The following is a 6826-nucleotide window of genomic DNA, read 5'->3' on the forward strand; positions in this document are numbered from 1 at the left end:
GGATGACAAGGCTCTGCTCTGCGTCTGGTACCTGGGCCACTGTTTGGGAACAGACTCATTCTTCATTCTGGCTGCTCTTGACCATACCTATGCTGATATCACAGTCATCTTGTGACTGTCCCGCACAGGTCTGGGGCAGGGATGACCTCAGGCCCCTCTCCTTCTGGGCAGCAGCTCATGGAAGCAGGGGAAGTGCTAGACAAACTTCTGGGTCTCAAAATACCTAAACTGTTCTATGGCCATGCTACCCTGAACAAGCTGGATCCCATCTGATCTCAGAAGCTAAGCAGGGTCGGGCCTGGTTAGTACTTGGATGGGAGACCACATGGAAGACCAAGAGCTGTAAGCGTAAAAAATAAAAAATAAGGGATTGTAAGCTGACAAGGTCCTTGGTAATCTGTGAGGTCAAACCAAGGGTTGCCTTGCCTCCAAAAAAAAAATCCTAAACAGAAAGTGACCCACAGAGTGATGGTAGAATTCATGGGTCCTAGACACTGCCACGTGAGCTAACAAATGACAACTCGTTAAACTCCTCTGAGTCTCACATTTCTCCTGTGTGAAATGGAGATTATTATACCAACTTCACAGGATGAATTTAGTGAAAGGCAGTTCGTTTCGGCTTAGTACGTGGTCTGGCTATTGTTTTTGGTATTCCTGTTATACGGGAGAACAACTGTATGCTTTGGTTGCTTGCTGCAAATAAACAGGAACTCTTGAGTCCCCACCTTTGAGAGCTCTCGTCCTCTGTGACAGGTCCCCAAAAAGCTGCTCTGCAATTCGAGACAACATGGGATCCAAGACACAGGTGCAATCGGAGGGTTTCTCTAAATGACAGGCACGGTTTTGCGACGAGCTCCAGTCTGATCTCCACGGGCACAGGGACATTCATTTGAGGGGCAATTAGTTAAGTCTGAAACGACATGATAAAACAGAAGAAATAACCCGAAGACGTGGAGGACATAAGTAGACATTTGATACGCGACCATTAACTGACGTGCTCTGTGCTGTGAACTTTCACACATATTAATTTATCTTTGCCATGATCCCACATGGTAGATATGCATATCGACACATCGAGATGCCAAGGCTTAGAGAGGTGGCTCCTCCCAGTGTACATCGCCGCTAACTAATCCCTACAGGGCTTCCGTATCCCCGTAAAGACTTTGACGTCACTGTTCTTTTTCCTTTTCTCAGTTCACATATATTTCTCAAATGTACTTCCTTCCCCTCTAAGACATTCGTTCTTCAATCCCCTAGAACGAGGCTTCCAGCCTCAGTCATCTGGTGACCTTGTCACTCGAAGGTCAACAATGTCTCCTTCTTCATTGACAAACTCGATGATCCTTTCTCACCGGGTCTTCTCTTTCTTTTCTGGCACATTCCGCTGTTGCTAGAAGTTCTTTCCTTAGACTCGAAGACAACACATCATGCCCGTTTTCCTCTTCCCCCTTAATCGCCACCTCTCCCTCTCTTCCGTCTTTTCCCCTCTCATACTTAGGATTTGGGTCCGATTCCTGTATCCTATTGCTTGAAAAACTCATATCACAAGTTCAGCTCTATCCTTCGTGCTTACAGTTGTCTCAACTTGCATTTTTAGGCTTTTTATCTAACAAGCTGCAGGCACGTGACCTGGGCTGTATCTCCCTAGGCGTCCCTCCATGATCTTCAGCTCCACGACTCTGAAAGGGAAGTCTGTGTCCTTCTTTGATTTTTCTTTCATTTTCTGATTTCTCTCTTTTTGCCAACATGCCGTGGACCTTCAAGGAGAAATCTCAGTCACCTTTGTCTACTCCGTATTTTGATCCTTAGTTTCGGCTTAGAATCCGAATCCTACAGCTTCCATTCCTGAGTCTCGACCCCTTTGCAAGTCTAACCTGGCTAATTGGAGTAATTTCCCAAGTGCTTTCACTTCATTCATTAGTTCCCCAGAATGGGACGCTCTGTACAACATAACCAGGTATTCTTCTGGAAACACCGCTCTTATTATATTTGTCTGCTCAGAGAGCCTATAAAATAAATGACACATGCCTTAACTTGACTTGTGAAGTTCTCCATGACCTCCACGTCTTTCCAACCTGCTCTCCCACTGATCACCTACAGAAACTCTTGGCTCAAGTCATATTAGACTACGTTCTAATTAGGATTAAGTTCGATTGCCAGTAACAGTATAACCCAAAATAACAGTGACTTAAACTACATAGAAGCTTATTCCTCTCTCATTTCAAAGACCAAGCACAGGCAGCCCAGGACAGAAATGATAGTTTTGCTCCACCACGTGCCCAGAGATCAAAGCTCCTTCCGTCTTGTTGCCCTACCTCGTGTGACCTTTGTTCCCAAGGTCACCCCTTTTATGGATGAGCCCTTTCAGATCTAGCTATCAAATCCACAGAAAGAAAGAGAAAGGAGTGAAGAAGGACATAGTTCTTCCCTTTAAGGATATTTTTTGCGAGTTGTATAAATGGCTTCCACTCAAATCTCATTGGTCAAAATTTAGTCACATGACTACATCCAGGTACAAAGGAGGCTGGAAAAATGGTACTTTTGTTTATTGTGAGGGGCCATATTTATGCCTGACTAGGATTCAGAGTTTTGTTAATAAAGCAGGAAAGTGAGAAAGGCTTTTGGGAAACACCAGTGATCCTTGCTGTAGCCAGACTTCCCTTTTTCCTCCGAAGCCATTGATATTTTTGCCGCCATGCTGTGATGCATACTGGTCTCCTGACATTTTCCTCCTCACCTAAACCTCGCTTGTCAGAGAAACGTTCTAGTCAGAGACATGTAATGAGCACTGACCTTGGGGTGGCCCAGAACCAGGTTCGAATCCTGGTTTTACCATCATCACCTGCCATAGGACCTTGAACTCAATGTGTCTGAGCCTCAGCTCTCTCCTCTGTTCAATGGGATAACAAACCTCACGTTGGTTATTAATATGAGGATCACACAGGGCGGTTTCCATTAGGTTCATAGCACAGTCTCTGAAATAACCTATGTGCTTGAGAAATACAGGCTACTTATCTCATCAATAATCATGAAAATTGCTGCATTATCTCAAAAGGCTCAACTCAAGTCTTTTTTCACAGAGAATTTCCTATCCTTTTCAGATTAGGACAACCATTCCATGCTTTGAACTCTTATAATAATACAAATACTATTTGAGACGCCGATATGAAAATTTATACAGGCTGCTTCTGACTTCTTTTTTTTTTTTTTTACTTTCGAGCCCTATAAAAAGTTGAAAGACTAGTGCTTTGGCTTTTCTTAAATTGTTACCTTAAGAAATTATCTCTTCATGTACACATGCCTGGTTTTCTCAACTAGATAAAAATACCTCTTAAAAGCAATGACCGTGTATTAACCAGGAAGTTTCCTTTGTTTTTGATCCTTTGCTTTTTTATCCTCTGAGTATCTCCAGTGCTGCTTCATAAAAATGCGCCTTTCACTGCTTTCTGTCTTTGATGATTTTCACGGATGTCCAAACAGCTGAAGGCAACGAGGAATGCGCAGGATAAGATTTTTTAAGACTTGTCAAAATCGTCCGTTATTGCATTAAAGTGTGGTCTCCAGGCAGACGTGCCCTTCTTTTTTGCACATGTAATAACTCCCAGTAGTATTCGAAATGAAAAAAAAAATAGTTGTTAAGTGAGTGAATGAGGGGACGAAGGGATGAATGAATGACTGTAGAGATTCAGCTTACGATGATGGGGAAGGGACTCAAATGGTCAGTGAGAGAGCATAGACTTGGTCCTACATGAACCAAGGGCTTTAAATTATGTCCCTCAAACAGTAAGCTCATCCAGAGGCGACACTTGGTCTTAAAGATGCTTTCTAGGTGTCTCCCCATTTTCTTTAGGGAAGTAGAAATCAACTAATTTCAATGCCAATTCCCCCCTTTTAAAAAGAGGATTGTATTTCTAAGCTCTAATATATATTTTGAGGCTCTGTGGAAGCCTGATTGGTCATAACGGATTGTCTCTTTTTCATGGACACTGCAGGGGATTAGGATGGCCTTCCAAGGGCAGCCAAAGAGAGCCGACCTCCTTCAGTAATGGATGTCCTCGGTATGCTTGTGGTCTCATCTATTTTAAAGTAGGTCGGAAGGACTATCTTAGAGGCTGGTGCAAAATCACCACCCAGTTGCATACTTGTACATGATAGACAATAAAGCTACGTGCAGTGCATTGGGTGCAGAAATGATCTTCACGCTTCAAAAAACCTCCGAGGTAGATGTTATTATTCTATTTCGCAGATGAGCTAACCAAAGACCAACGAGGACCACACACAACCACATGGCTCCCAAGGGGTGGTGGCAAGTTCTGAACCCAAGTTTGTTTAACCCAAAGATTTTTAAATTCCACTATGGAAACCGCTCCATAAATATTTCATTAATAAAGACCATGTTTCAGAAAACATAAAAATAAGCAAGTTTGCTCTAGTAGGTCCGCAAGCAGGAAGTAAACATGCGGTCATGTTATTCTTTAATAATGTGCTGGTCATTTTCTCAGCCCATTTCTCCCTCCCCCGCTGCACTTCCAGAAAATAAACACCACTAGATGTCAAGGATGAGTCTTATTGCTTGATCTTTGTCCAGGCTCTCGAAAGCAAGAGCTCACATAGTCATTTTACATTTCTAAAAAAATTATTTCTACTTTATGAAACGGCCTCTTCTCAAAATCACCACTTGGCCCGAGATGATCATCGTGATGATGGCGCCGGAAGGCCAGCTCGCCTCGGAGGAGGCAAACTCTCACTGAGTCAGAAGCCTTTGCCTTCTCTCCTCGCTCTCTTTCTGGCACATATTATATATATTTTATAGCCAGTAATATGCATGTACACCTATGACACACACACACACAATAAACCGAGCAGATAAAGTGCGTTATTATGCCTTTGTCTAGATCACCAAATAACGTAGCGGCTGAACAAAGGCCTCGAGCAGAAAGATTGCAGAGTGTGTCGTCTTTTGTCTTGCTTTTCTCTCGTCTTTTCCTCCTCACTGTCCACCTCCCTCCACCTGCCCCTCCCTCCCTCGGCTCAAAGCACTCTGTGTCAGGGCCACAAAGCTTCGCAGTCCTCCGCAGGTTTAATCTTTGCTACATTCTGGCATGCCGGTGTGAAGAGATTGTGAAGGGCTGTGATGAGGGCTAGCTGGAGACTTTTCTGGATAAAAAGTCCTTGCCTCGGATTATCTTTATTTCATGTGCAGTAATTCCGCTGGCCCCTCTGCCAGTTTTGCCTGTCTCGGGCTGGAGGCAGGTGCAGAAAGAGGGTGCTGCCGTGATTCTCGCTGGCGCAGCACGTCGACCTGCAGGTGGACGACCATTTCTGGAGTAAACTGGAAAAGGTCCCAGAACTGGAGTCTGTGGGGGCCGGGGTTTGAACAAATCTCTGCTGAAACAGCCTGGGTGAGGGAGAGGGTCTCTAATACTTTTCTTCAAAATGGAAAATGAGGCCAGACCACTTGGTTGACTTTGAGTCTGACCTTGGCAACAGGTCCTGTGCGCTAGGGGCAGTGACCATGTCCTCAACAGGCAGTGTCCCTTTCATTTCGGCCCTTTGCGTTTTGTGTCTCCACTCACTACCTCCAATTCTGCCTAAAGAAGACATGCATCTCTTTCGCTTCTCACTTTCTTTTCTTAATTACTTGATTATTTCCACCGGTGTTCAAACAGGTCAAGGCAACAAGGCATATGCAACTTTAGATTTTAAAGTGCTCCGATATTATTCATTTTTCTTGCTAATGGGAAAGATGGAGAGCCGCTTTTTGATAAGGATTTTAGATGTCGATGGCAGAAGATGTCTCGTCCACGAAAAGGGTAGAGGGGTAGCTACCTAAGAGTGTTGGCATCAAGCACTAAGCAAATACCTGGCCCATGGTGAGCAGGCAACAGAGGGGGCTTCTCGTGGCTGATGAGAAAATTGAGGATGTGTCTCAGTGGATATTGTGATAGCAGAGACCACCTTGCTTTGAATGGCCACTAAGAGCAAATGGGGTAACAGTTTCTAACCACGGCAGGATGAACCTGGGGTGCTCACTAAATATATAACATCCTGAGCATCTGTTTGTTTTAGTTTAGTGTAGTTTTGAACAAACTCTAGTATACTGCCTGGTCTGAGAAACACGTGGACAGATTGGAGGAGGGAGTAGGTAGTGGCTGGGAGTTGAAGACTGGGGGTCCAACCACAGAGGGGAAGGTCTCTTCTGTATTGATAGCAAATAGAAAGGGAGAGGAAAAGATAGGTAAGAGAGACATTTCGAAAGAGAAACAACACATCTTAGTTACTTACTGTCTATGGGAAGTGGAGGGGAGAGGGGGAAAGTTTTGTGCTTTCAAAACTGAGTGCCCGAGAGAATGGAAGCGAGGTGGAGGGGCATCGTGGAAAATGATTTTATCGATTGAAATTGGGAGACTGAGAGGAGAAGAGGTTTTGAAAGAAGATAATCTGGATATATTAAGGTACAGAGGAAAGTTTAGAGGCTAATGAGAATACCCAACAGGAATCTGGGGTACGAGCGATGAAGCTTGGATAGAAGTTTAGAACTTGACTGACGAATGTGGGAACGATCTGTTCATAGGTCGTAACGAAAGCTCTGAGAATGAAGGAGCTCTCCTAGGGCTGGAAAAAAATAATTACATGACTGAACTAAAACTCTTTCCTGAAGACATAAGCAATTTGTCACTAAAAGCAATGAAGAAAAAACAAACAAACAAAAATAATGAAGAGCTCTGACGGTGAATCCACACAGTGAGTCGACTAGGTATCAAGGGAGAGAACAAGAAAAGTGTCTTATAAACGCCAGGACCCATGGCCACACAGGGTCCGAAAG

The 6826-nt window shown here is 44.0% G+C and overlaps 1 pseudogene; it reads left to right on the top strand.

Moving 5' to 3' along the window:
- Positions 1–231: 231 nt before the first annotated feature.
- LOC120600454 (uncharacterized) lies at positions 232–349 on the top strand (annotated as a pseudogene).
- Positions 350–6826: the final 6477 nt, after the last annotated feature.

Source organism: Pteropus medius, unplaced genomic scaffold (genome assembly GCF_902729225.1).
Source record: "Pteropus medius unplaced genomic scaffold, Ma_sr-lr_union100, whole genome shotgun sequence".
Taxonomy (NCBI): Eukaryota; Metazoa; Chordata; class Mammalia; order Chiroptera; family Pteropodidae; genus Pteropus; species Pteropus medius.